The sequence below is a fragment of the Zootoca vivipara genome, chromosome 1, assembly GCF_963506605.1.
Source record: "Zootoca vivipara chromosome 1, rZooViv1.1, whole genome shotgun sequence".
In the NCBI taxonomy this organism is placed as follows: domain Eukaryota; kingdom Metazoa; phylum Chordata; class Lepidosauria; order Squamata; family Lacertidae; genus Zootoca; species Zootoca vivipara.
In genome coordinates, this window is record NC_083276.1 from 78,592,868 (window position 1) to 78,613,772 (window position 20,905).

The window sequence follows — 20,905 nt, forward strand, 5'->3', positions numbered from 1 at the left end:
TCTTTCTGTCTGACTTCAAGAGTCGAGCACTTAGATGCCATGCTCAATGCTTCAGGTGTTGTTTTGCTTCAGAACTATTTCTCTTATATGGTATAACCATGGCCTATGCTTGCAGCTGTGTTGCACCCTACAGTGCAATTGGTGATGGCTTCCCATCTTATCTTTTACCAACACCACATAATGTTCCTTGGTTCCCATATATTGTGTTATTGCTGTTGTGTTGCTTTCTATTGACGTTTTGTTGTTGCTGTTGACTTTTTAGCTGAGGGAAGTATGTGTTCTTTTAGGGCAGAAACAGACCACATTCACACCATACATTATTTGGTGGCCAGGAAAAAATAGATATATAAAATGAGAATTCCTGGATGCCAAGATCCAAATTAGGGGCAACTACTCTTTGGTGAGATTTATTTTTTAAAAAAATGCAGCGAAGTTAAGTGTTGAAATATATGCTGTTAGACCTTTACAATATGCTCGTCTAAGTTTCTTCCAAAATAGTCTCCTCTTTCCACAGCACAGGAAAAGACCATGGTTTGACAAGTTAAAAAATGTTTTACTTACAAACTCTCCAAAGGTCAGATTTATGTGCATTTCCATAAATTAGTCATAAAACACAGGCAATACATCTTGGCTTAATTACTTCAGTGAAAGTTTCTAAATTGTTGGTATAGGGATACAAGAATGCCTTGTAAAAGCCATGTGGTCTGAGCTACAGCAACCAGCTCAGACCTCACACGTTGAGCTTCTCAGGTAGACTGAAGGTGAACAAAGGCCTTGATTACCTTTCTCCCAAGGTGAGGAGGAGTAAACTAGCCACTCTGGGAAAGCCGTGGATGTTTAAAATGTATTATAGTGCTTTAATGTATGGTGTGATTGTAGCCACAGTTTGAAATCAGAGAATATGAGATTAATTGACACAAGCCAGGATCATTAAACTGAAGGGAAAGCCTTGTTTGCCATAGCTCATACTATCCATTTGCCCTTGGCATGAGGAAGGATGTAGACACAGGAATGTGCTCTGAGACCAGGGGTTGGTAACATTGTGGGTGGCAGCTTAAAAATACCTTATTAAAAATAACCTACCGGTAAGTGAAGGGTGGGAGTGTTGTGAGGTACCCAGAGGCAAAAAAAGTGAAACAGAGTAGCAGGCCTCATCAAGCTAATACCACATTAGGAGGTATGTTCCTGAACGGTAGAAGAAACAAACAAAATCAATTCATTTATCTTTTTTCTAGAATGTTGTCTCTCTTTGTAAGACTTCCCTTTATAAGAAAAATTACATCTGATACATTCTTCTTCTTTTGCCCCTAAGGAAGATTCTTATCAAAACACTTTGGGCTTTTTATATCTTCTATACTTCAGAAATAAATCATCTTATGGGTACCAGCTGGAGGCCCACCTTTCGTTCTGTGTTGCTATTTATAACGTTTACCATCCAGGCACACAAAAATTGCCTCATGAGACAATAGTTGTCTCCTTCATCTGGGCTTGCCATCTCATGGCTTTGAAGGGCGCCTTTAATCAGCTGGATGTCAGGTTGAGGTTCAGCAAGAATGAGGGAAATGGCTTTAGCTATAGGATAGGTGAGGGGGCTGAATTCCTTCCTGCCACTGAACTATTAAAGGATCAGGAATAGGTATTCCTGAAGTAGCCTAAGAGAGAGGGTCATTGATACAGAAAACCCTTTTCTCTGACACTACTATTTCCTCCCATAACTTCTGAAACATGGAAGGTCGTCACAAAACCTGACACTCCATATAATACAAGATATGGCGGGGTAGCCAATGTGGTGCTCTCCCGATGTTGTTGGACTCCCAACTGCCATCAACCCCCAGCTAGCATGGCCAATGGTTAGTGGTGATGGGAGTTGTAGTCCAACAACATCTGGATAGACAGCCTACCCTAGGCTATTGCTATCACCCTAATTCAGGGGTCAGCAAACTTTTTCAGCAGGGAGCCGGTCCACTGTCCCTCAGACCTTGTGGGCGGCCAGACTATATTTTGAAAAAAATAATGAAAAAATTTCTATGCCCCACAAATAGCCCAGAGATGCATTTTAGATAAAAGGACACATTCTACTCATGTAAAAACATGCTGATTCCTTGACCATCTGTAGGCTGGATTTAGAAGGTGATTGGGCTGGATCCGGCCTTGGGGCCTTAGCTTGCCTACACATGCCTTACTTCCTCCTGAATCCAAGGCTGGGTTCAAACTTTCTTGGTAATTTTAAGTAAAAGCTAGAGAATGTGAAGGCATGGTGTTACCCTCCATTGGCTGCCGAGTTAAAGAACTGGAGTAAATGAGCAGTAAAAGAGCAGTTGACATTCACATTCAAGCATTTATTCAAACAAAATATATCACTGGGGTTGGGGTGGGGTCTCTCCAGTGCTGCTCTTTGCAGGGTGCTCAGCAAAGGAAGAATGTTTAAAAGCATGTGATTGTTGTTGTTTGGGAGCTGCTGTAGAAAAAAAAATCATACGGGCAACCTGTTGTTGTTGTTTAGTCGTTTAGTCGTGTCTGACTCTTCGTGACCCCATGGACCATAGCACGCCAGGCACTCCTGTCTTGCACTGCCTCCCGCAGTTTGGTCAAACTCATGTTCGTAGCTTCGAGAACACTGTCCAACCATCTCATCCCCTTCTCCTAGTGCCCTCAATCTTTCCCAGCATCAGGCTCTTTTCCAGGGAGTCTTCTCTTCTCATGAGGTGGCCAAAGTATTGGAACCTCAGCTTCACGATCTGTCCTTCCAGTGAGCACACAGGGCTGATTTCCTTAAGAATGGATAGGTTTGATCTTCTTGCAGTCCATGGGACTCTCAAGAGTCTCCTCCAGCACCATAATTCAAAAGCATCAATTCTTCGGCGATCAGCCTTCTTTATGGTCCAGCTCTCACTTCCATACATCACTACTGGGAAAACCATAGCTTTAACTATACGGACCTTTGTCAGCAAGGTGATGTCTCTGCTTTTTAAGATGCTGTCTAGGTTTGTCATTGCTTTTCTCCCAAGAAGCAGGCATCTTTTAATTTCATGACTGCTGTCACCATCTGCAGTGATCAAGGAGCCCAAGAAAGTAAAATCTCTCACTGCCTCCATTTAAAGCATGTGATAGTGTTAACTTATTGGCTGCATATTGTCCACGCATAACCTACACTTAGAATGGCATTCTTTGCCAGGAATAATAATCCTTAATCTTTCTTTATCCTTTCAACCATCAGTCTTGCCAGGCTCTTTGTTTCTGCACTCTGCTGCAGCGTATTCACCAAACTCCAACACATGCTTTTGTGAAATCAGAGTGCCGATCTCTTCAGCTGGGGGGTTTGCAGCACAAAAACCCTTCACTAGGCTAAGCATGTGCTTGAACTCATTTTTCCCAGGCAGAGCCTCCCAAGTCCTGCTGGTGGAGGTCCGTTAGCACAGCATTCTGGGTAGGTGAGAGGGCTGGTAGTTTTTTCTCTTTGTTTTGCAACTGAAATAAGAAGACTTCTGCCTCAGGGCTGTCAACCTGGCACCTGCTGCTCATGTTGGTTTAATGAGAAAAAGAAAGAAAGGCACAGGTACAGGTGAAACATTTCTGTTTTCTTTGTAAATAACCTATCACTATATGCTGAAGCACCTCTGGAAAAGGGCCAGCAATGAGTTAAATGCACAAAAGGTTTATAGCCTATTCAGCAGGGTGAGGTGTTGTGCTGTGCTGCCACTGTGCAGCAACTGAGGGAGGAGGAAACCCTGTAATCTTGCCAGAGGACTTGACAAGGCAAACACATGGAAACTGTTAGAGTCACACTGTGTGGGTTCTTAGCTGCTGCTGGCTGACTTGCAGTCTCCATGATGCCAGTGTGGCTGCGCAGGATTGATCTGGCCTCTGTCATCATCACCTCTCAAACCCACTGGTAATGGTGCTGAGTATGGTGGCCCAGCAGTGGCCACCAATAAGAATATGAGAATAGCCAGTGCTTTTTTTCTTTAAAAAAATGTTTAGGGGTACTCTCATTTTGACTCAAGAAAATCAGTGTTTAATAGTTCAAATGGGGGAGGGAATACAATAAATGGACACAAGTACAAAGACTCACAAAATATTAAGGGGTATGCACCCCCCTGCATCCCCCCAGGGGAAAAAAGCACTGAGAATAGCTCTGCTGGATCAGACAAATGCCCTTTTAGTCACTGACCAGATGCCTGTGGGAAGCCTACAGGAGTGCAACAACCTTTCTCCTGCTAATGCTCCTCAGAGCAACTGTTATTCAAAGACATGCTGCACAGCCACCATGACTTCCAAGTTCACCACTTCACCAGCTGCCACTGGATATACTAATGAAGAACTGGATACTTTGAGGATCCCCATCTTGGCTTGTAGACCCCAAGGCTTCCTTTTTGAACTAAGACATACTTTAATTCCACCCTGAGAGAAGTCTATCTGTTTCTTCACAGTTTCAGTAATTTAGAAGCCTGCACTGTGGTTGAACCACAGACATTTCTAGGAGTGATGTTGCACTGGCCCCAGCATTGCATGTACAGTTGCCACATGTCCAAGAATTCAAGGGCTACTTGTGATGCACAATCTTCAGTTTAATTAGTACATAGAAGCTTCTCTTGTGGCCTCAAGCAAGAACATGGAAGTGGGAGAAAGTGCTGGATGGAAAAAGAGTGGATTTTTCAGTGCCTTGCTGCTGGAACCAGGGATGATACGCTGTGTAAAGGGGAAGTTCTGGTCACCTCTCACCTTTTGTATTGTCTCTTTAAGAGTGAGGCCCAGAAAGCTTCAGCAGCTGCAGGCTATGTGAATGAATTGGGAGAAACAGTTTCAAGTTTGGGGAAGAGGCCATTAGGAGCAATAGGGACTGCATAATTTCCTCAGAAGCTGGATGGTGCTGCTGGGAGTGAAAGACAGGCAATGGTATTCAAGGAGAATAAGGTAGGCCTTGTCTATCCTCACCTTGCTGCAAGAAGTCTGAGCTAAACCTTATAATGTTGAGATTCTGAGATAACCACTGCAAACTGATAATCTGGCAACTCTGAAGTGGGGATTAAGAAATAAGCCTTTGTAGAGATGGGACACTGGCACCAGGGCTTTATCTGAGTCAGTTTTAGTTTGGTTTGGTTTTCTTTAATTTCTTCATGAGGCAATAAAACAAAAATACAAATCGGGCAGTAAAAGCGGACCAATATAAGCAGAGTGATAAGAGTTCAAAGACAACACATTTAAAATAAAAAAATTCCTTCAGTAGCACCTTAAAGACCAACTAAGTTTTTATTTTGGTATTGTTGGTCTTTAAGGTGCTACTGAAGGAATTTTTTTCTTTCGACCCAGACCAACACGGCTACCTACCTGTAACCAACACATTTAAAACCAGTCTCGAAGCAAAGTGGAACAACAACCCTGTCCCCTCTCAAAAACTTAACAAATGTCTACAAACACACTGGCTGGGAGTTCCATAGACTTGATATTCAGTGGAAAAGGCACTTTGCATCCTGTACTGAGTGGAGTGACCAGGGATAATTAAAGTTGCTCTAATAGGGATGTAGGAGAAATTTGGTTCAGTTCACATCTGTCTTGAATGGCAAGATTTGGTGGTATTCAAGCATTTGAAACCCAAAGGCTGGTGGAATCTACAACCAGGGAATGATGATTTTCCATTACCTGAAGATTGGCTTTGCATTTTAAGGGTTACATTCCCCTCCAGCAACTAAGTACAGTGGACGCTCGGGTTGCGAACGTGATCCGTGCGGGAGGCACGTTTGCAACCTGCAGCATTCGCAACCTGCAGCGCTGCACGATTTGGCGCTTCTGTGCATGCGCAAAGCACGATTTAGCGCTTCTGCGCATGCACGAGTGCCAAAACTCAGAAGTAACCCATTTGAGTACTTCCAGGTTAGGAGCGGGACGCAACCTGAAGCACCTGTAACCCGAGGTATGACTGTAATACGATACAATTAACCCTCTTTACCTAAGGCACCATCCTTAATTAATCCCTGGCTTTGCTAAATGAAAGACTGCCATGTTTCTTTTTTTACTTCTGCTCTCTGCCTACCCAGGGAACCAAGTCCTTGGTTGAAGGTTTGGGACGGTTCTAGGTTACAAACCAGACTTTAATTTAGTAATAGTTACTCTTTTTGGGAACAATGGAGTGTCTGATGAGAATTCCCTTAATATGCATTTTCTGCAATTCCTCCTTTGTTACTCCTTTTCCATTAATTTCCTTAGGGTTGGGATAGGGAACCCCCTTTTTAGCCTGAGGGTTGCATTCTTTTCTGGGCAACCTTCTGAACGTCAAATACCAGTGGTGGGTAGGGCCAGAGACAAGTGGGTATAGCAGCAAGTGTGAATTTTATCTTGGTAGTGTAGGCTAGTATCTACACACACACACACTCCTTTCTACCCTCTGTACAGACAAGCAAAAAACATATCGGAACTCAGATTATAGCCAGGCAAAAGCCCTAAGGAGGATGCAGAGCAAAGCTGTTGATGAATGTGATGCAGGGAGAGTACCAAGAGTTTGGAAGGCCTGCTATACTTGAAGGAAGTTGCCTTTGTGTTGAATGATCCTCATTCTCCTGTTACTGTATCCATCATACTGTCTGCCTGCAAATGTATTGTTCTGCTGATGACTTGGCTGTGACAAAACCAGCATCCTTCAAAGCTGTGCAAGGTCAAATAACACCACCACTGGTGTTACATGGTTGGGTACATGCTGTCTGTGTTTTATCACTGGTATTATCCATGGTATTAGGTGGCAGAAGTCGGTATTAACAATTATGATGGTGCATGGTTGGTTAAGTTTAATCTGGTGAATTCTGAGCTAAACACAGGGCAGATGTAGAGGTTTTGATACATGCACAAGAGGCAAAAGAAGGTGATACTGTAGTAAAGGTAAAGGGACCCCTGACCGTTAGGTCCAGTCACAGACGACTCTGGGTTTGCAGTGCTCATCTTGCTTTACTGGTCAAGGGAGCCGGCATACAGCTTCCGGGTCATAATTGCTTTCTGTACATATTATTATTCACCATACGAGTATTATTTAAGTACTTTAACCCTATTTATTTGATTCTAGAACGTTTATTATATATTGTGCATATATGTATAACCTCATGGATATCCATTAATCACTACCCTTCTTTATCTTACATTCAGACATTACCTGAAATATTTCTCTTCAACACGGAAGTGTATTTTATACCTGGTTATTTATTGATCTGGCTTCTCACGTGAGAATCATCAACCCCTGTCTGTAAGGCCCCTCTCCCTAGTATCACGTCCATAACTTGAGGTTGCACCACTTTCTCACTTTTTCCAAGGCCTCTGGTTGTTAGGTCAGGACCATTCTACTCTCCATCACCACTTTCTCACTTTTTCCAAGGCCTCTGGTTAATGGGTTAGTTACTTCCACTCTCTTGCTCATAGTATAACTGGTTTTCCTGGCGGCTGGTATTTTTTATTTCTCTTTCCCTTCAGACCACATCTCAAGTGCTCCTACCGATCCGATTTCTAGCCTGTAGTAACAGTGCAATGGACTTCGCGCAAGCGAACCAGAGCAGCGTGCGGAAATGCTGTTTACCTTCCCGCCAGAGCGGTACCTATTTATCTACTTGCACTATGGCGTGCTTTCGAACTGCTAGGTTGGTAGGAGCAGGGAAAAAGCAACGGGAGCTCACCCCGTCGCGGGGATTCAAACCGCTGACCTTCAGATCGGCAAGCCCTAGGCTCTGTGGTTTAACCCACAGCCCTTGCTTCAAATTACGTTGTCTGGAGTTTGAAGCATGGACCTGAGGAACGGGGTCTTCTCAACAGTGTCACCTTACAATATAAAACTCCCCAAGAAACTCCTTACCACGGATGTCCAGAAAAACTGTAAAATTTTTGTTTAAATTTCAGCAAGCGTTTTGTGGGTAGTGACTCATTTTAACTGTTGCAATGGCTGCTGTTCATAAGTTTGGAAGATATTTTAGGATTTTGCTTTAACTGTTGTATTTTAGGATGATTAATTTTATTATGCTTTTATGGTTGCCTTATGGGCTGATAAGTTACAATATGTTGGCAGCTTCTCTTAGGGCCCTTTGGAGGCGAATGGTGGGATATAAATCCAAAACTAAAATAAACAAATGTACACAGAAACAGGAATTCTCTGCTGTGGGAGGAGTACACTATAGATATGGTTACTATAACAGATGGTAACACATATTCCATACAGATAGAGCTATGCTTGTTTCCCCCCTCTCCAATTGCCATTAGTCTGATGCGCAGTCTACCTAACCTAACCCGGCTCTTTGGGTGACAACTGCTCCCCCCTTCCCAGTGGCATGGGGTGGAAGTGATAGACCTCTCTGGAGTCCCAACTCATTTTGCCATCCTCATCCCATGCCTGATTTTTAATGAAATTTAATTAGACAGGAGATTTGATCAAAGAACACCAATATATTGTCTAGGCTATGTCCAGACAGGGGCATTATCTCACAAATGGGTTGTTAAGATCAGATCCCCCCCCCCCCCCGTGTACTCAGTTGGCACATGAGGGTCAACACATGGCCGTTTTTTTAAAATGTCTTTTTATTTTTAACACACTCCCATTTTTTCACTCACCATATGAATGACTATTCTGCTGCTTGTTGTCCACCTCATGACATAAGCTTGGCAGAAAATATATTTGGTGTAGGTAGTTTGTTTGTTTTTGTCCCCCAATCACTCCTCTGTGTGCATACACACACCCTGTTAATTTACAGGATTAAATTGTAGTTCAGTTGTTCTTTCTTTCTTTTGCTAGTTTTATGGTTTAATAGAATTGTACAAGATCTGTCATAATAACAGCAAATTGGGGATTCTTGGTGCTGTGTGTGTGTAGCTTTCTGTAAATTAAGATCATTCTTCTCTCCCAGCCTTCTACAACTGACATCCAACTTCAACTTAAAGCACCTCAGGATCCTATCTTGTAGCTGGGAGGGAGGGGAATCAATCCATCCTAAACCTCTTTCTCTCCAAACACCCCTAGTTTGGCCCTCGCCTTTCATTGTGATTATACTGTTGTTTAGGTCATAACTCCCTGACCAACTTCAAGCTTCCAGGCCAAGTCTAGTGCTTGATATTCTAATCCTTCCTCTGCTTGCTCCTCCGACGTTGACAGAGTGGTACTGTGCTTGGAGATGCAGAAATAGCCCCACTCCACATGCTGGAAGAAGGACAAATACCTTCTCCAGACAGAGACGCTCTTGGCTAATTCTAACACAAGGAGGACCTTGAGTGTGGAGGCTTGCTGTTTAGCCCTGTTATTATTATCATCACCATCACTTTTAATTTGTATACCGCCTTTCTATCATACAATACTCAAAGCGGTTTACAAGCTGAAGAAACAGAATCTCATGAAATACAAAACAACCTTATAACTATCTAATGCAATACAAAAATATGATAATAAAACATAGCTTTAAAATAAGCAATCAAATAATGTAACGTTCAACAATCATTACAATAGTATAGAATAATATCAGCATATGAAAATTAAACAGAAACCCACTCTTAAAATTTACAATAATTTCAAAACAATAATCAATAAAACAATAGCAAGCCACAGTGCATAAAACAAAACAATACAAATTGAAAAATAGAGACTGGAGGGTGAGGCAAGGCAGGTGGAAGGAGGCCTTGCCTGATGGAGTCTCTCCCCTCACAGTTCTTCCTCCAGGCACAGCTTCCTTATGAGGAGTCCCAGGGCTGGAGGGGATGGGGCAAGGCAGGTGGAAAGAGGCCTTGCCTGATGGAGTCTCTCCCCTCACAGTTCTTCCTCCAGGCACAGCTTCCTTATGAGGAGTCCCAGGGCTGGAGGGGGCAAGGCAAGGCAGGTGGAAAGAGGCCTTGCCTGATGGAGTCTCTCCCCTCACAGTTCTTCCTCCAGGCACAGCTTCCTTATGAGGAGTCCCAGGGCTGGAGGGGATGGGGCAAGGCAGGTGGAAAGAGGCCTTGCCTGATGGAGTCTCTCCCCTCACAGTTCTTCCTCCAGGCACAGCTTCCTTATGAGGAGTCCCAGGGCTGGAGGGGATGGGGCAAGGCAGGTGGAAAGAGGCCTTGCCTGATGGAGTCTCTCCCCTCACAGTTCTTATTGCATGATTAGCAAGGGGTTTGGGGAAAGCCTTTTCATAAGTAGAGCTGAAATTGCCTTTGAACCTCTTGCATACTACTAACATGAATTTCTGACCGCTGTTAAGGGTTGTTGCACAGTGATTTTGCAAGAGTTGCCTTTCGGAAGGGCAATAATGCAGTAACATCGAGGTAGTATCACAAACAAAAGAACTGTGGCGGTCCAGTATAAATCCTCTACTAATGCTCTATTACTGCATAAATGACATGTTACAGAATGCACTCACAGAAAAGCAGCCAATCTCGTGGGACCCCTGGTCAGCAATGATAGCACTGAAAAGTTGGCCCCATGGATCCACAGCATTTCCAAAGGCTAAAAGTTGGCTTTAGGAAATGGCTGTGAAGACTCTGGAGAAGACGGCTAATCAAATCTTTCCCCAGGCTCCCTGCCTGTATCTCAAGTGGGCTAGGAAACAAGCTCACATTGAGTCTTGTTTCATACTCTCACAGAGAGCCTGAGGGAGTTCGTTATTATTTTTTCCAGCTACAATCGTCACCTCACTTGTCCATTGGCACCCAGTGGCCTGGCTAAAGCACTGCAACCTTTTTTTTTTAATTGCTTTTATATAAAAAAGTATTTGCTTATGAAAGTACATACAACATCTCTGTTTTCCATAGAATCCTTTAATAGAATCCTTTCTACAGATCAGTTATATTTGATGTGAGACACTAATGTTATGGACTGTGTATGTAATGAAGGGGAGAGGGGAGACACACCGGGATGAAGACGTCCTCTTTTGTTTGTCTCTGTGCTAATTTCAATTTGTTGGTAAGTTTTTCTAGCAGAGCTGTTTTCCATATGGTTTGGTACCCGTGGTCCATGTTCACTCCTGACAGGTCCCTCCAGTCTCTAGTTACGATGCTTCTGGCTGCTGAGAGTAGGTGACTTATGAGTTCTTTGTAGTGTGAGTGTGTGCTGTTGTCTTGAAAAATACTCAATAGGGCCAATCCTGGGGTGTGTGTGTGTCTTCTAATACTTTATTGATGTCCTGGCATGAAAGAGAGATGGAGGTCAGGAGTGCTCCTTCGGAAATGTTTGTTCATTGTCTAATGGGAGGACTCCAGTGTCTCCCTTGGCTCTGTGTTACAAAGAGGTGGAAAAGGCCAAGTAGAAGAACATGGAATCAGTTGTATGTGCAGAAGGGGGCAGGAGCGGATTGCAGGTCAGCTTGCCATAAATCAGGTTTACAGCAATTTGTAGAGATGAGATTAGCCTAGCTGTAATGCAAAGCGCAGGATTGAAAGCAAGAATAAACCTGCCGTGTGGCAGCAAAAGAGAATGGGAAGTATATGGATTTAGGAGTCATGAATTTGATTCTCCACATCCCATTTCCCCCATACAGCAGTTTTAGGCAAGTCATTATATCTGTCAGTACTCTCGTTTCTGCCCAGAGAAATAGAATTTAACCACAAGGCTTGTTTGTTTTCTACAACCCAGACTTGGCACTTGGGAGGGAGTACTGCCTCTGACCATGTACAGAGTGCTTTTCTTTTCCCATTGGATTATGACATAGTTCTCACACATTTGGGTTTAGTGGGGAGATCTGCCAAAACAGATACTGTGATTCATTGGTAGGCTTGAGCCCTGGTACATTTTAATTTAGGAACCGAGCATTTAATGTTTTATTTAACTTCCTTCTTCTTCAATCACTCGTAGCCAAGAAAGATTGTCTTCCATAAACACGGTTTTAACAATGTGTCCGTAAGTGACTGTGGAGGCCAATTCTGAATCCACATGTCCTTCCACAGTGGGGACATTGGTCCCGTGCGGGAGTTGATCACGGTGTGGATTTGCCAAGCGCACCTTCCCTTTAGCACGTTTCTCCCTTGCATTCTGAGTTCGAGTGTCTTCAAAGTCCATGTCACCTTTGGTAAAGGCTGTTCTCCAACTGGAGCGCTCGCAGGCCAGTGTTTCCCAGTTGTCGGTGTTTATACTACAATTTTTTTTAGATTTGCCTTGAGACAGTCTTTAAACCTCTCTTGTTGACCACCAGCATTACGCTTTCCGTTTTTAAGTTCGGAATAGAGTAGTTGCTTTGGAAGACGATAATCAGGCACCCGCACAACATGACCAGTCCAATGAAGTTGATGTTGAGGGCAAAGCATACTTTATCAGACTCCAGTGGTGATACATTAACTGATAAAAGAGTTAATTAAAAGTGCTCCAAGGTTCTCCCCTCCCCCCCCCCATTCTAGGACGAACCCTGGCTTTTAAAGCAGCTTCTCTGTTGGTGAACACACTGGCTCAAATAAAGTCCAGATATCACTGGACCAGATCTATGACAGATTTGTACCACTTACATCTGATACCTCAAATATAGGCTCACCGCAGGAGGAATGTTGCATCCATTATTCATGCCTTGGTAAACTTTTGGCTAGATTACTGAAATTTATTTTACATGGGACTGCTCTTAGCAACTAGGTGCATAATCTAGCAGCCTGTCTTGAAGAAACACCTTTCAGCATGTGAGCTTCTCTGTCCTCTGAGGTTATGTAATGTAGCACTGCTTCCTGTGTCCTCCACACAAAAGGTAAAATCCCTCTTGGGCATTAAAACCCTTTATGTTTCACCAATTATTCATTTAGTTTTCTTCCTGTACGGCTTGTCATTTGGATCCAAGTTCCTAAAGAGGTTAACCATAAAAGATGAATTAAACACACACACACACACACACACACACACACACACACACACACACACAGAGGAAATGCATGAAACATACTAACATGGTCCTCCAAGTAAAATAAAAAAATTCCTTCAGTAGCACCTTAAAGACCAACTAAGTTTTTATTTTGGTATGAGCTTTCGTGTGCATGCACACTTCTTCAGATACAGTGCATGCACACGAAAGCTCATACCAAAATAAAAACTTAGTTGGTCTTTAAGGTGCTACTGAAGGAATTTTTTTATTTTACTTCGATCCAGACCAACACGGCTACCTACCTGTAACATGGTCCTCCAAAACAGCAATTAAAAACAGCTGTGTTTAATTGGTGTTAGGGTTGGTGCTGGCTGTTGTTTCTCTTGTTTGCTGCTTTACTGTTACCTATGTTCATGGGTTTTCTGATTTTAAACTATGTGAATTTACTGTATCGTTATTGTTAAGGCAAGCTACCTTAAATACCTGACTGAAAAGATGGGGAACACATCTTAGAGTGAGTGGAGAGTGAACAAGTACAGTATAGTATTAGGGAATGGAAAGCTCCTGACCCAAACTAAAAATCTACTGCAGACCACCCCTCTCAGTTAGGGATCTAAAGCTGTAATGGATACTTACCTGGGGGTAAGGAGAACTCAGTGGGATTTAACTTCAAAGCAGACATGCATAGGATGCTTACTCTCAGGCTGTGGATCCTGCCCCATCGCTCAGGACTGGCTCTGATTCCAGGTTCTTTATCAGAACTGGATCCTAACTAAATGTGCTGGTGGTGAGTTGGACAACCTCAGAAAGGTGTTCTTGATGGTGAAACTGCTGGCTGGGTGTGCCAGAAAGAGTGTGCTGGCTGGGTGTGGCTGACTGGGTGGTGTTCATGGCCCCAGGGGGATGCTCAGATTCTCTTAGTCAAGCTAGGGCCTGTGCTTGTTCATCAGCAGGCAAATATGTATGTGTATATTTGAGGGGGGTGTTTCACTCTGGCTTCCCCAGAAAGAAAATGATTTTTTAAAAATTCTTAGGCAAATGCCCTTCCAAAACAGCAGTTAAAAACAACAAAAGATGAAAAGAACAGTAGTACCCCCAAAAATTAAAGCTGTAACTCAGCAACACCCTACGTATTACTATTTTTAACAGAGGTGGGGAAACCAAAGACCAAATTAAAGAGAAGGTATAGTTGTCCATGGCCTCCAAATATCTAATTTTTGCTTTTTAGCATAGGAAACGGTGCCTTATATTGAATCAGATCATTTGTTCACTTTCTGGCAGCAGCTCTCCAGGATTTCGGACGGGAGTCTTCTCTGCCCTACCTAGAGATATCAGGGATTTTATTGCTATTTATTGAATTTATATCCTGCCCTACCTCCTGATAGAGCCTAGCGCAGCAAAGAGGTCCACATTTCTTAAAACACAAACACACACACCACACACCCAAAACAGTTAAACCATTCTGGAAGCAATTACTGTACAGTTAAAAGCATTCTAAAAGCAGGTACAGTTCAAAGCACTGTTCCAGCCAGTGTTCTTGCGCTTGCCAGGAACAATATTCTTCAACCACCAAATGCCTAGGTAAACAGGAACATTTTCAAATTCCTCCTAGAAGTTATTAATGGTGGCGACAGGTGCACCTCGCTAGCGAGGGCATTCCACAGCTGGAGAAGCACCTATGAACAAGATAAGATAAGATATCTTTATTGTCATTGTCCCCTTGCGGGAACAACGAAATTACTCAGTTGCTACATCCACTCAGATAAAGCTTTCCGCATAATCCAAAATTACAAAACCTAATTAAAAACAGTAAATATAATACAAATAACAAGTAAAATAAGATGACTTCAAAGTCCAGGCTTTCCATTTAAGGCCAAAATCGCTCTAGATAAGAAACTATTCCTGAGACGGCTCGTTCTTGCCTGCATAGTTCTATATCTCCGTCCCAATGGCAGGAGCTGAAACAATGCCATGGGTCAGCACCAAGCTGGCAGCCCCGGGGCTGAACAAGGGACCTTCTGCATTCAAAGCAAATGCTTTACTGTGGAGATACTACCAGTTCTGTTTATTTTGGGCTTGCCTGTTTGAAATAATTTTGTAACTCTGTAATTTAAATAGTCTAGTTTTGTAGCAAGTCTAGGCTTGCTTTAGCTTCCATGAGCTCAAAGGGAACCAGCATATTTGTGTGGTCCTCATCAGCCGTGGTTTGACTTACCGTGATGTGCAAGCTATGTTGCTCATGTTGTCCGCATGTCCTGCTATGTGACTGCAGAGCACCTTTTTGAGGGAGAACTCAATTATCAGGAAAATGTGCAGGGTCCAAGGTTTTACGGAAAAGGTTTGTGTGACTGGGTAGGTTTGGGTGAATTTCTGTACTAGGTTGGTTTTTAAACAAAGAAATGCTTTGACTTTGGGATCATTTTCTAAGTCACCTATGGCAGTGATGGGTTGGTGGGTGAGGCAGAACATAGAAGAAGTGTTTGTGCAATGAAAGGGGAAGAAAATGAATCCAGTTTTGAATTTTCCGTATCTGGGCAAGGTAATTGAGAGAGCGGTTGCTGAACAGCTTGGCAGGTTTCTGGAGGAAACATTGGCTTTAGATCCATTTCAGTCCGGTTTCCATCCTGGTTTCGGGTCCGAGACGGCTCTGGTCGCCTAATGGATGATCTCCATAGACAACTGGATCGAGGCAGGTCAGGACTGCTAATTTTCTTAGATTTGTCAGCAGCCTTTGACATGGTCGATCATGATCTTCTGGACCACCGCCTCGCCAACATAGGGATACAGGGCATAGCCCAACAATGGCTGTGCTCTTTTATCTCTGGTCGGGGACAGAGGGTGGTGCTAGGGAGGGAGATGTGGTCGCGCCTCTCCTTGGTGTGTGGAGTGCCGCAGGGCGCAATCCTCTCCCCAATGCTTTTTAACAACTTTATGCGACCCCTTGCCCAGGAGCTTTGGGCTGGGTTGTCACCAATATGCTGATGGCACTCAGCTCTATCTGCTGATGGATGGCCACACTGACTTGGCTCTGGACACACTGACCAGTTGCTTGGAAGCTGTGGCTGGATGGTTTTGTGGGAGCCGATTGAAACCAAATCCTTCGAAGACAGAGGTCCTCTGTCTGGGTCAGGATGGCATGGGGATGAGGGACCAACTCTGTTCTCTTCTGGGGGCCCAATTAGTGCTAGTGCCTTCCGTTAAGAGTTTGGGTGTAATCCTTGACACCTCCCTTTCCATGGAGGCGCAGGTTACAGCAACAGCCAAGGCAACATTTTTCCACCTTCGCCGCATCAAGCAGTTGATCCCTTACCTTTCCCATCCCGATCTGGTCCCAGTGATCCATGCAACGGTCACCTCCAGGCTTGACTACTGTAATTCGCTCTATGCGGGGCTGCCCTCGAAGCTGTCCCAGAAACTCCAGCAGGTGCAGAATGCTGCAGCTCGGCTCCTCACAGGGTCCCTGCCATGGGAGCATATTCACCCAGTGCTTTATCAGTTGCACTGGCTCCCAGTGGAGTATAGGGTCAGGTTTAAGGTGCTGGTTTTGACCTTTAAAGCCCTTTGTGGCTTAGGGCCCTCCTATTTACGGGTCTGCCTCTCCTGGTATCCCCAGCAGAGGACCTTAAGGAGGTCCATGAATAACCATAGTTTAGAGGTCCCGGGCCCTAAGGAAGTCAGACTATCCTCCACCAGGGCCTTTTCAGTTATGGCTCCGACCTGGTGGAATGCTCTTTCCCCTGAGACTAGGGCCCTACAGGATTTAACCTCCTTCCGCAGGGCCTGTAAGACAGAGTTATTCCACCTGGCCTTCAATTTAAATTTAGCCTGATCTTTTATTCCCCTTCTCTTCCCTCCCCCTCCCCTTTTTATGAAGATTACCTGCTCTGGGACCCCACAACTAACTCTCCCCTGGCCTCCTTGCTGGCCCAAGTAGGACTAATTTAGCCAGCTAGCCCTGGTTACCATTTAATGTTTATTAGATGGGTTCCCCCCCCCCAATTGATTTTTGAACTTTGAATTTATTGTTATTCATGCATACTGTATTTTATGCCGTTTTTATGTTGTATCATAATTAAGTGTTTTAAATTTGTTGTTAGCTGCCCTAAGCCCGGTTTCTGAACTGGGAAGGGCGGGGTATACATAAAATTTATTATTATTATTATTATTATTATTATTATTATTATTATTAAGGTAAAGGTAAAGGGACCCCTGACCATTAGGTCCAGTCATGACCGACTCTGGGGTTGTGCGTTCATCTCACATTATTGGCCGAGGGAGCCGGCGTATAGCTTCCAGGTCATGTGGCCAGCATGACAAAACCGCTTCTGGCAAACCAGAGCAGCACATGGAAACGCCGTTTACCTTCCTGCTGTAGCGGTTCCTATTTATCTACTTGCATTTTGACGTGCTTTCGAACTGCTAGGTTGGCAGGAGCTTGGACCAAGCAACGGGAGCTCACCCCGTCACAAGGATTCGAACCGCCGACCTTCTGATCAGCAAGCCCTAGGCTCAGTGGTTTAACCACAGCGCCACCTGGTTCTATTATTATTATTATTATTATTATTATTATTATTATTATTATTATTATCATCTGCCTGTTGAGGCTGTGCAAGCTAGCAGTGACTTGCTAACTGACATTGGAAGCTTAATATTTTTATTTGGAAAATAAGCACAACCAATGAGAGCCAAATACTTTTTTTAAAAAAGAAAAAAGTTCACCTTCTGTTATGCTGATGCCTCCAGCTTGTGGAGTTGATAGGTGGGAAAGAAACTCCATACGTAGCTCTCGCTTAGCTGCTCCCTTACCTTTAGGGATTGCTTCAACCCAGGAATTTGTAGGTACCGTAGCAGTTGATTAAATCATTCCTAATTTCATTTACCTATCAGAACTGATTGTCCCCAGCTCCCAAGCTATCTCAGCAGCCTGATTTAGGAGGAGGTAGGGAAAGCTTTTGTTGTTGGTGTTGCTATTGTTGAACAGTTGGGAATGAGAAATCCTTGGTGTCCCAAATATCAAGGGGTGGATGCCCATCTATCTTCTGCCCCACCTCTGATCTTGATTGCATGGGAAAATGTTTTGTACTGTATATGACAACACATATTGGCAGTGCTGATATCTTCTTTGCATCTCTCCTCATTTCCTTCTGGGTCATCCACCTGTTGTGTTTTGTAAGCAAAGCAAGGTGGTGGTGAGCTGTTTTTGTGCTGCAGTGGAAGGTGCTCAGCTAGAGAAGTCCAGGTGACAGACTACTCCTGTTGTTGTTTTTTGTGTAAAAAAATATAGACCACACTTAGTAGCCATGCCAAGGTTTACAACAAAAATAGAAATTAATATATAGTTATATTAAAACAATATAAGCAACTATCCCTGTATTCAAACAGCCAAGATAAAACCAGGAGTAAAAGTGACAGCTTTAAAATGCCAGCCTATGAAAAATAACAAGTGAGTGGGTCTGATGGACCTCTTTAGGTAAGGAATTTCCACAGGGAAGATGCTCCTGTCAAGAAGCCCTTGTTCATTGATGCCTTTGTCTAGCCTAGGAGGGTGGGGTTCTCATATCATGCCTTCTTCTGATTATTTAAGAGTCTTCAGAGGAACATATGAGACGAGACATGCTTCCACTACCCTGGGCCCATACCCATGGAGCTTTAATGACAGAACAAAAACCATCAGGTTTCATGGGCTTTTCAGCTTAGCCCAACTCAGCTGTGGGCACCTATCAGTCCAATGGAGTGGATATGGAAGGTTTGAGATACTTAATTGTACCACTGCAGTCAGGAATAGTATCGGGTGAAACAGCCTGATCCCAATACTATGCAAAATCTGGAACCAGCACCATAAGCACCCACTCCAGTTTGTCTGATGCACAGCTGGCCATCGGTATTATGCAATTGCATGGGTCAGTGTGTAATGGGCCTCTAGATGTGGCTCTAACCTTGCAGGGCTAGGTACATACTGAAGAGTTATCAAGATGATATTTACTGCATGGGCTCTATGACTCCTCCTTGCCCAGAGACTAAGAATGGATTCATGGAGACTGCATAAATGTGGTGCCTTGAGTGATATGTGAAAGGTGGAAGTTTCTTCCTGTTATAGTTGTAGACCTAATGAATTACAAGAGGGAAGTCTTGAGGCCTGCTAACTTGTGTATAAACTGGACCAGATCCTCTCCAAGGGGTGATGAGGTTGAGACCCAGCTTCTGAAAAAGATGACTTACCTGTGAGTAAGGAGCAAAAGTGCTGTGACTCCCCCCCTTTTTAATACATACATAAAGGTAAAGGGACCCCTGACCATTAGTTCCAGTTGCGGACGACTCTGGGGTTGTGGTGCTCATCTCGCTTTACCAGCCGAGGGAGCCAGCGTACAGCTTCCGAGTCATGTGGCCAGCATGACTAAGCTGCTTCCGGCGAACCAGAGCAGTGCACGGAAACGCTGTTTACCTTCCCGCCGGAGCAGTGTCTATTTATCTACTTGCACTTTGTGCTTAATCAGTTCTGTGCACCAGCAGGTTTGCTTGTTCATGGCTTGCCTTAAGTGAGGCTATTGTGGCAGAGACAGCGTTCCTTATGAGGTCCAGCCAGAATGGGAAAAGATTAATGCAGGGAAGTCAGCTCCTCTATAATGAGAGCCTGGCTTTCCTGGAACAAAATGCAAAGGGAGCACTAATCAGGGACATGATTATTCAGAGAAGATGAGGTGCCATCTTTCATGAGTTTGTTCTTCTGCTTATGCCTTTGCAGGGATTAGCAGGCTGTAGTTAGTTGCCATCAGCTCTGTATCCATGTATTTGACGCTTGAAAGAGCCTGCATTGCAAACAGCCTTAGCTGAATCTCTAGAGCTAGCAAAAAGGAACATTCTCTCATGGCAGAATCAAACTAATAGTGTTGCCCCCTACCCCCCAAGTGTGTTTTGTTCAGAAACCCAAAATGCATTTAGCCACATTTTCTTAATGAACAAATTTCCTAGTACCTGCAGAGTTCCTCCTGCCTCTCGTGTCCTTTTCTCAGTGGCACTGCTCGCCTTCCCTCTTCCCCCCCCTTCTCTTTAGAGCTAAATATAGCCCCAAAGCATGTCAGTGTGACCACACCAAGCTGTGGCCGACCAGGGTGAAACCTGTGTGGCAGGGCAGAGCAGCATTGATGAAATCTGGATGCGAGTGTCAGTTTGGCATTCAGGCATTTCTTTCTCATCCTTAGTGCCTTTTCTAAAATTCAGAAAGTTGTTTTTCTCTTACAGATACTGAATGAATACAATGTGCCTTTCTCTTGCCCCCATTTAACGCAACCAGACGCTCCGCATGAGTGGCGTTCTTTTTCCCCACTGCACTTTCCACAGGTGGGGTGGGGGCAGTTCACCACCCACCATAGCTGCCAAGTTATCCCTTTTTTAAGGGAAATTCCATTATGCTGAATAGGCTTCCTCGCGAGAAAAGGGAAAACTTGGCAGCTATGCCACACACAGCGTGGCAAAGGGAGAGGGCGCCAGCAGAAGTTCTCATGGATGCCATTGTGACCATGCTGGCAAATCCAGGCTGAAGCGTAAAGGTGTTTTGGGTAGTGCTTGCTCAAACATGTCCTCCAGTTTCTTTAGATTTCTTCCCTTGTAAAAAGAGACTTCTGTTTTTCTGCCTCATTCACACTGTGCTTTAAAATGCATTTATAACTTTGCAAAGAAGAAAAGAATATGGTGTGTTTTTCTTTCTATTAAGTATTTCCCTAACACTCTGCAGCCTTCCTGATCTGAAAAGGCCCATGGGATGAATTTTCCCCATGGTCTCTTCTCCTGGAGTTACGTGAAGCTGGGGTGACTGGCAACCTAGCTCCTAGATTTAAGCGCTCTTCCCTTTGTTTCTAATACATTTTTTCTAATACATTGTTTCTAATACATTTTTTAAAATGTACTGAATTCTTTAAAAGTAAAAATAACTTAAAAGCTGGGAGCATGGTAGACAACCCTCCCATCTTCCTGTGCTTACAGAAAAGCCCAGCCTGGGATGTCACAGGCTTTTCAGACTTGGAAGGGCTGCAGAATGCAGAACACCAGGGAGATGACTTTGATAATTTCATAATGCAATTTCTTTTCTCATTTCTGATAGAAAATGCTTGGGGCAAAGTGGGAGAAGTTTTCAGCACAGC

At 43.9% G+C, this 20,905-nt stretch overlaps 1 long non-coding RNA gene across 3 annotated transcripts in view; it reads left to right on the forward strand.

The window, feature by feature from the left end:
- The window catches only part of LOC118088796 (uncharacterized), a 65,703-nt gene that overhangs the window by 37,051 nt on the left and 7,747 nt on the right, over positions 1–20,905 (forward strand). The window lies entirely within an intron of this gene.